The sequence below is a fragment of the Rhinoraja longicauda genome, unplaced genomic scaffold (assembly GCF_053455715.1).
Source record: "Rhinoraja longicauda isolate Sanriku21f unplaced genomic scaffold, sRhiLon1.1 Scf000313, whole genome shotgun sequence".
In the NCBI taxonomy this organism is placed as follows: domain Eukaryota; kingdom Metazoa; phylum Chordata; class Chondrichthyes; order Rajiformes; family Arhynchobatidae; genus Rhinoraja; species Rhinoraja longicauda.
Window position 1 is genome coordinate 30,124 of NW_027601531.1, and position 10,041 is coordinate 40,164.

The following is a 10,041-nucleotide window of genomic DNA, read 5'->3' on the forward strand; positions in this document are numbered from 1 at the left end:
ACAAGACCGTACAAGACCGGACGAGACCCAGACAAGACCGGACAAGACCGGACGAGACCCAGACAAGACCGGACAAGACCGGACAAGACCGGACAAGACCGGACAAGACCGGACAAAACCGGACAAGACCGGACAAGACCGGACAAGACCCGGACAAGACCGGACAAGACCGGACAAGACCGGACAAGACCGGACAAGACCGGACAAGACCCGGACAAGACCGGAAAAGACCCAGACAAGACCGGACAAGACCGGACAAGACCCAGACAAGACCGGACAAGACCGGACAAGACCCAGACAAGACCGGACAAGACCCACATAAGACCGGACAAGACCCAGACAAGACCGGACAAGACCGGACAAGACCCAGACAAGACCGGACAAGACCGGACAAGACCGGACAAGACCCAGACAAGACCGGACAAGACCCAGGCAAGACCGGACAAGACCGGACAAGACCCATACAAGACAAGACCGGACAAGACCGGACAAGACCGGACAAGACCCAGTCAAGACCGGACAAGACCCAGACAAGACCGGACAAGACCGGACAAGACCCAGACAAGACCGGACAAGACCGGACAAGACCCAGACAAGACCGGACAAGACCGGACAAGACCCTGACAAGACCGGACAAGACCGGACAAGACCCAGACAAGACCGGACAAGACCGGACAAGACCCAGAAAAGACCGGACAAGACCGGACAAGACACAGACAAGACCGGACAACACTGGACAAGACCCAGACAAGACCGGACAAGACCCAGACAAGACCGGACAAGACCGGACAAGACCCAGACAAGATCGGACAAGACCGGACAAGACCCAGACAAGACCGGACAAGACCGGACAAGACCCAGACAAGACCGGACAAGACCGGACAAGACCCAGACAAGACCGGACAAGACCGGACAAGACCCAGACAAGACCGGACAAGACCGGACAAGACCCAGACAAGACAGGACAAGACCGGACAAGAACCAGACAAGACCGGACAAGACCCAGTCAAGACCCAGTCCAGACCGGACAAGACCGGACAAGACCGGACAAGACCCAGACAAGATCGGACAAGACCGGACAAGACCGGACGATACCCAGACAAGACCGTACAAGACCGGACGAGACCCAGACAAGACCGGACAAGACCGGACGAGACCCAGACAAGACCGGACAAGACCGGACAAGACCGGACAAGACCGGACAAGACCGGACAAAACCGGACAAGACCGGACAAGACCGGACAAGACCCGGACAAGACCGGACAAGACCGGACAAGACCGGACAAGACCGGACAAGACCGGACAAGACCCGGACAAGACCGGAAAAGACCCAGACAAGACCGGACAAGACCGGACAAGACCCAGACAAGACCGGACAAGACCGGACAAGACCCAGACAAGACCGGACAAGACCCACATAAGACCGGACAAGACCCAGACAAGACCGGACAAGACCGGACAAGACCCAGACAAGACCGGACAAGACCGGACAAGACCGGACAAGACCCAGACAAGACCGGACAAGACCCAGGCAAGACCGGACAAGACCGGACAAGACCCATACAAGACAAGACCGGACAAGACCGGACAAGACCGGACAAGACCCAGTCAAGACCGGACAAGACCCAGACAAGACCGGACAAGACCGGACAAGACCCAGACAAGACCGGACAAGACCGGACAAGACCCAGACAAGACCGGACAAGACCGGACAAGACCCTGACAAGACCGGACAAGACCGGACAAGACCCAGACAAGACCGGACAAGACCGGACAAGACCCAGAAAAGACCGGACAAGACCGGACAAGACACAGACAAGACCGGACAACACTGGACAAGACCCAGACAAGACCGGACAAGACCCAGACAAGACCGGACAAGACCGGACAAGACCCAGACAAGATCGGACAAGACCGGACAAGACCCAGACAAGACCGGACAAGACCGGACAAGACCCAGACAAGACCGGACAAGACCGGACAAGACCCAGACAAGACCGGACAAGACCGGACAAGACCCAGACAAGACCGGACAAGACCGGACAAGACCCAGACAAGACAGGACAAGACCGGACAAGAACCAGACAAGACCGGACAAGACCCAGTCAAGACCCAGTCCAGACCGGACAAGACCGGACAAGACCGGACAAGACCCAGACAAGACCGGACAAGACCGGACAAGACCCAGACAAGACCGGACAAGACCGGACAAGACCCAGACAAGACCGGACAAGACCGGACAAGACCCAGACAAGACTGGACAAGACCGGACAAGACCCAGACAAGACCGGACAAGACCGGACAAGACCGGACAAGACCGGACAAGACCGGACAAGACCCAGACAAGACCGGACAAGACCCAGACAAGACCCGGACAAGACCCGGACAAGACCGGACAAGACCGGACAAGACCGGATAAGACCCGGACAAGACCGGACAAGACCGGACGAGACCCAGACAAGACCGGACAAGACCCAGACAAGACCGGACAAGACCGGACAAGACCCAGACAACACCGGACAACACCGGACAAGACCGGACAAGAACCAGACAAGACCGGTCAAGACCCAGATAAGACCGGACAAGACCCAGACAAGACCGGACAAGACCAGACAAGACCCAGACAAGACCGGACAAGACTGGACAAGACCCAGACAAGACCGGACAAGACCGGACAAGACCAAGACAAGACCGGACAAGACCCAGACAAGACCGGACAAGACCGGACAAGACCCAGACAAGACCGGACAAGACCCAGACAAGACCGGACAAGACCGGACAAGACCCGGACAAGACCGGACAAGTCCGGACAAGACCAGGACAAGACCGGACAAGACCGGACAAGACCCGGACAAGACCGGACAAGACCCGGACAAGACCGGACAAGACCGGACAAGACCGGACAAGACCCGGAAAAGACCGGACAAGACCGGACAAGACCCAGACAAGACCGGACAATACCGGACAAGACCGGACAAGACCAGACAAGACCGGACAAGACCGGACAAGACCCAGACAAGACCGGACAAGACCGGACAAGACCCAGACAAGACCGGACAAGACCGGACAAGACCCAGACAAGACCGGACAAGACCGGACAAGACCCAGACAAGACCGGACAAGACATGACAAGACCCAGACAAGACCGGACAAGACCGGACAAGACCCAGACAAGACCGGACAAGACCGGACAAGGCCCGGACAAGACCGGACAAGGCTGGACAAGACCCAGACAAGACCGGACAAGACCGGACAAGACCAAGACAAGACCGGACAAGACCAAGACAAGACCGGACAAGACCCAGACAAGACCGGACAAGACCGGACAAGACCCAGACAAGACCGGACAAGACCCAGACAAGACCGGACAAGACTGGACAAGACTGGACAAGACCCGGACAAGACCGGACAAGTCCGGACAAGACCAGGACAAGACCGGACAAGACCGGACAAGACCCGGACAAGACCGGACAAGACCCGGACAAGACCGGACAAGACCGGACAAGACCGGACAAGACCGGACAAGACCGGACAAGACCCGGAAAAGACCGGACAAGACCGGACAAGACCCAGACAAGACCGGACAAGACCGGACAAGACCGGACAAGACCAGACAAGACCGGACAAGACCGGACAAGACCCAGACAAGACCGGACAAGACCGGACAAGACCCAGACAAGACCGGACAAGACCGGACAAGACCCAGACAAGACCGGACAAGACCGGACAAGACCCAGACAAGACCGGACAAGACAGGACAAGACCCAGACAAGACCGGACAAGACCGGACAAGACCCAGACAAGACCGGACAAGACCGGACAAGACCGGACAAGACCGGACAAGACCGGACAAGACCGGACAAGACCGGACAAGACCGGACAAGACCCAGACAAGACCGGACAAGACCGGACAAGACCGGACAAGACCGGACAAGACCCAGACAAGACCGGACAAGACCGGACAAGACCGGACAAGACCCAAATAAGACCGGACAAGACCGGACAAGACCGGACAAGACCGGACAAGACCGGACAAGACCGGACAAGACCCGGACAAGGCCGGACAAGACCCGGACAAGGCCGGACAAGACCGGACAAGACCCGGACAAGGCCGGACAAGACCGGACAAGACCCGGACAAGACCGGACAAGACCCAAATAAGACCGGACAAGACCGGACAAGACCGGACAAGACCGGACAAGACCGGACAAGACCAAGACAAGACCGGACAAGACCAAGACAAGACCGGACAAGACCCAGACAAGACCGGACAAGACCGGACAAGACCCAGACAAGACCGGACAAGACCCAGACAAGACCGGACAAGACCGGACAAGACCCGGACAAGACCGGAGAAGTCCGGACAAGACCAGGACAAGACCGGACAAGACCTGACAAGACCCGGACAAGACCGGACAAGACCCGCACAAGACCGGACAAGACCGGACAAGACCGGACAAGACCGGACAAGACCGGACAAGACCCGGAAAAGACCGGACAAGACCGGACAAGACCCAGACAAGACCGGACAAGACCGGACAAGACCGGACAAGACCAGACAAGACCGGACAAGACCGGACAAGACCCAGACAAGACCGGACAAGACCGGACAAGACCCAGACAAGACCGGACAAGACCGGACAAGACCCAGACAAGACCGGACAAGACCGGACAAGACCCAGACAAGACCGGACAAGACAGGACAAGACCCAGACAAGACCGGACAAGACCGGACAAGACCCAGACAAGACCGGACAAGACCGGACAAGACCGGACAAGACCGGACAAGACCGGACAAGACCGGACAAGACCCAGACAAGACCGGACAAGACCGGACAAGACCGGACAAGACCGGACAAGACCGGACAAGACCCAGACAAGACCGGACAAGACCGGACAAGACCGGACAAGACCCAAATAAGACCGGACAAGACCGGACAAGACCGGACAAGACCCAGACAAGACCGGACAAGACCGGACAAGACCGGACAAGACCCGGACAAGGCCGGACAAGACCCGGACAAGGCCGGACAAGACCCGGACAAGGCCGGACAAGACCCGGACAAGGCCGGACAAGACCGGACAAGACCCGGACAAGACCGGACAAGACCGGACAAGAATCAGACAAGACCGGACAAGGCCGGACAAGACCGGACAAGACCCGGACAAGACCGGACAAGACCGGACAAGACCGGACAAGACCGGACAAGACCCAGACAAGACCGGACAAGACCGGACAAGACCCAGACAAGACCGGACAAGACCGGACAAGACCCAGACAAGACCGGACAAGACAGGACAAGACCCAGACAAGACCGGACAAGACCGGACAAGACCCAGACAAGACCGGACAAGACCGGACAAGACCGGACAAGACCGGACAAGACCGGACAAGACCGGACAAGACCGGACAAGACCCAGACAAGACCGGACAAGACCGGACAAGACCGGACAAGACCGGACAAGACCGGACAAGACCCAGACAAGACCGGACAAGACCGGACAAGACCGGACAAGACCCAAATAAGACCGGACAAGACCGGACAAGACCGGACAAGACCCAGACAAGACCGGACAAGACCGGACAAGACCGGACAAGACCCGGACAAGGCCGGACAAGACCCGGACAAGGCCGGACAAGACCGGACAAGACCCGGACAAGGCCGGACAAGACCGGACAAGACCCGGACAAGACCGGACAAGACCGTACAAGAATCAGACAAGACCGGACAAGGCCGGACAAGACCGGACAAGACCCGGACAAGACCGGACAAGACCGGACAAGACCGGACAAGACCGGACAAGACCCAGACAAGACCGGACAAGACCGGACAAGACCCAGACAAGACCGGACAAGACCCAGACAAGACCGGACAAGACCGGACAAGACCCAGACAAGACCGGACAAGACCCAGACAAGACCGGACAAGACCCAGACAAGACCGGACAAGACCGGACAAGACCCGGACAAGACCGGACAAGTCCGGACAAAACCCGGACAAGACCGGACAAGACCGGACAAGACCCGGACAAGACCGGACAAGTCCGGACAAGACCGGACAAGACCGTACAAGACCCGGACAAGACCCGGACAAGACCTGACAAGACCGGACAAGACCGGACAAGACCGGACAAGACCCGGACAAGACCGGACAAGACCGGACAAGACCCGTGCAAGACCGGACAAGACCGGACAAGACCCAGACAAGACCGGACAAGACCGGACAAGACCGGACAAGACCCAGACAAGACCGGACAAGACCGGACAAGACCCAGACAAGACCGGACAAGACCGGACAAGACCCAGACAAGACCGGACAAGACCGGACAAGACCGGACAAGACCCAGACAAGACCGGACAAGACCGGACAAGGCCCGGACAAGACCGGACAAGGCCCAGACAAGACCGGACAAGACCGGACAAGAACCAGACAAGACCGGACAAGACCGGACAAGACCCAGACAAGATCGGACAAGACCGGACAAGACCGGACGATACCCAGACAAGACCGTACAAGACCGGACAAGACCGGACAAGACCCAGACAAGACCGGACAAGACCCAGACAAGACCGGACAAGACCGGACAGGACCCAGACAAGACCGGACAAGACCGGACAAGACCGGACAAGACCCAGAAAAGACCGGACAAGACCGGACAAGACCCAGACAAGATCGGACAAGACCGGACAAGACCGGACGATACCCAGACAAGACCGTACAAGACCGGACGAGACCCAGACAAGACCGGACAAGACCGGACGAGACCCAGACAAGACCGGACAAGACCGGACAAGACCGGACAAGACCGGACAAAACCGGACAAGACCGGACAAGACCCGGACAAGACCGGACAAGACCGGACAAGACCGGACAAGACCGGACAAGACCCGGACAAGACCGGAAAAGACCCAGACAAGACCGGACAAGACCGGACAAGACCCAGACAAGACCGGTCAAGACCCAGACAAGACCGGACAAGACCGGACAGGACCCAGACAAGACCGGACAAGACCCACATAAGACCGGACAAGACCCAGACAAGACCGGACAAGACCGGACAAGACCCAGACAAGACCGGACAAGACCGGACAAGACCGGACAAGACCGGACAAGACCCAGACAAGACCGGACAAGACCCAGACAAGACCGGACAAGACCGGACAAGACCCAGACAAGACAAGACCGGACAAGACCGGACAAGACCGGACAAGACCCAGTCAAGACCGGACAAGACCCGGACAAGACCGGACAAGACCGGACAAGACCCAGACAAGACCGGACAAGACCGGACAAGACCCAGACAAGACCGGACAAGACCGGACAAGACCCTGACAAGACCGGACAAGACCGGACAAGACCCAGACAAGACCGGACAAGACCGGACAAGACCCAGAAAAGACCGGACAAGACCGGACAAGACACAGACAAGACCGGACAAGACTGGACAAGACCCAGACAAGACCGGACAAGACCCAGACAAGACCGGACAAGACCCAGACAAGACCGGACAAGACCGGACAAGACCGGACATGACCCAGACAAGATCGGACAAGACCGGACAAGACCCAGACAAGACCGGACAAGACCGGACAAGACCCAGACAAGACCGGACAAGACCGGACAAGACCCAGACAAGACCGGACAAGACCGGACAAGACCCAGACAAGACCGGACAAGACCGGACAAGACCCAGACAAGACAGGACAAGACCGGACAAGAACCAGACAAGACCGGACAAGACCCAGTCAAGACCCAGTCCAGACCGGACAAGACCGGACAAGACCCAGACAAGACCGGACAAGACCGGACAAGACCCAGACAAGACCGGACAAGACCGGACAAGACCCAGACAAGACCGGACAAGACCGGACAAGAACCAGACAAGACCGGACAAGACCCAGACAAGACTGGACAAGACCGGACAAGACCCAGACAAGACCGGACAAGACCGGACAAGACCGGACAAGACCGGACAAGACCGGACAAGACCCAGACAAGACCGGACAAGACCCAGACAAGACCGGACAAGACCCAGACAAGACCCGGACAAGACCCGGACAAGACCGGACAAGACCCGGACAAGACCGGACAAGACCGGACGAGACCCAGACAAGACCGGACAAGACCCAGACAAGACCGGACAAGACCGGACAAGACCCAGACAACACCGGACAAGACCGGACAAGAACCAGACAAGACCGGACAAGACCCAGATAAGACCGGACAAGACCCAGATAAGACCGGACAAGACCCAGACAAGACCGGACAAGACCGGACAAGACTGGACAAGACCCAGACAAGACCGGACAAGACCGGACAAGACCAAGACAAGACCGGACAAGACCCAGACAAGACCGGACAAGACCGGACAAGACCCAGACAAGACCGGACAAGACCCAGACAAGACCGGACAAGACCGGACAAGACCGGACAAGACCGGACAAGACCCGGACAAGACCGGACAAGACCGGACAAGACCGGACAAGACCGGACAAGACCGGACAAGACCCGGACAAGACCGGAAAAGACCCAGACAAGACCGGACAAGACCGGACAAGACCCAGACAAGACCGGACAAGACCGGACAAGACCCAGACAAGACCGGACAAGACCCACATAAGACCGGACAAGACCCAGACAAGACCGGACAAGACCGGACAAGACCCAGACAAGACCGGACAAGACCGGACAAGACCGGACAAGACCCAGACAAGACCGGACAAGACCCAGACAAGACCGGACAAGACCGGACAAGACCCATACAAGACAAGACCGGACAAGACCGGACAAGACCGGACAAGACCCAGTCAAGACCGGACAAGACCCAGACAAGACCGGACAAGACCGGACAAGACCCAGACAAGACCGGACAAGACCGGACAAGACCCAGACAAGACCGGACAAGACCGGACAAGACCATGACAAGACCGGACAAGACCGGACAAGACCCAGACAAGACCGGACAAGACCGGACAAGACCCAGAAAAGACCGGACAAGACCGGACAAGACACAGACAAGACCGGACAACACTGGACAAGACCCAGACAAGACCGGACAAGACCCAGACAAGACCGGACAAGACCCAGACAAGACCGGACAAGACCGGACAAGACCCAGACAAGATCGGACAAGACCGGACAAGACCCAGACAAGACCGGACAAGACCGGACAAGACCCAGACAAGACCGGACAAGACCGGACAAGACCCAGACAAGACCGGACAAGACCGGACAAGACCCAGACAAGACCGGACAAGACCGGACAAGACCCAGACAAGACAGGACAAGACCGGACAAGAACCAGACAAGACCGGACAAGACCCAGTCAAGACCCAGTCCAGACCGGACAAGACCGGACAAGACCGGACAAGACCCAGACAAGACCGGACAAGACCGGACAAGACCCAGACAAGACCGGACAAGACCGGACAAGACCCAGACAAGACCGGACAAGACCGGACAAGACCCAGACAAGACCGGACAAGACCCAGACAAGACTGGACAAGACCGGACAAGACCCAGACAAGACCGGACAAGACCGGACAAGACCGGACAAGACCGGACAAGACCGGACAAGACCCAGACAAGACCGGACAAGACCCAGACAAGACCCGGACAAGACCCGGACAAGACCGGACAAGACCGGACAAGACCGGATAAGACCCGGACAAGACCGGACAAGACCGGACGAGACCCAGACAAGACCGGACAAGACCCAGACAAGACCGGACAAGACCGGACAAGACCCAGACAACACCGGACAACACCGGACAAGACCGGACAAGAACCAGACAAGACCGGACAAGACCCAGATAAGACCGGACAAGACCCAGACAAGACCGGACAAGACCAGACAAGACCCAGACAAGACCGGACAAGACTGGACAAGACCCAGACAAGACCGGACAAGACCGGACAAGACCAAGACAAGACCGGACAAGACCCAGACAAGACCGGACAAGACCGGACAAGACCCAGACAAGACCGGACAAGACCCAGACAAGACCGGACAAGACCGGACAAGACCCGGACAAGACCG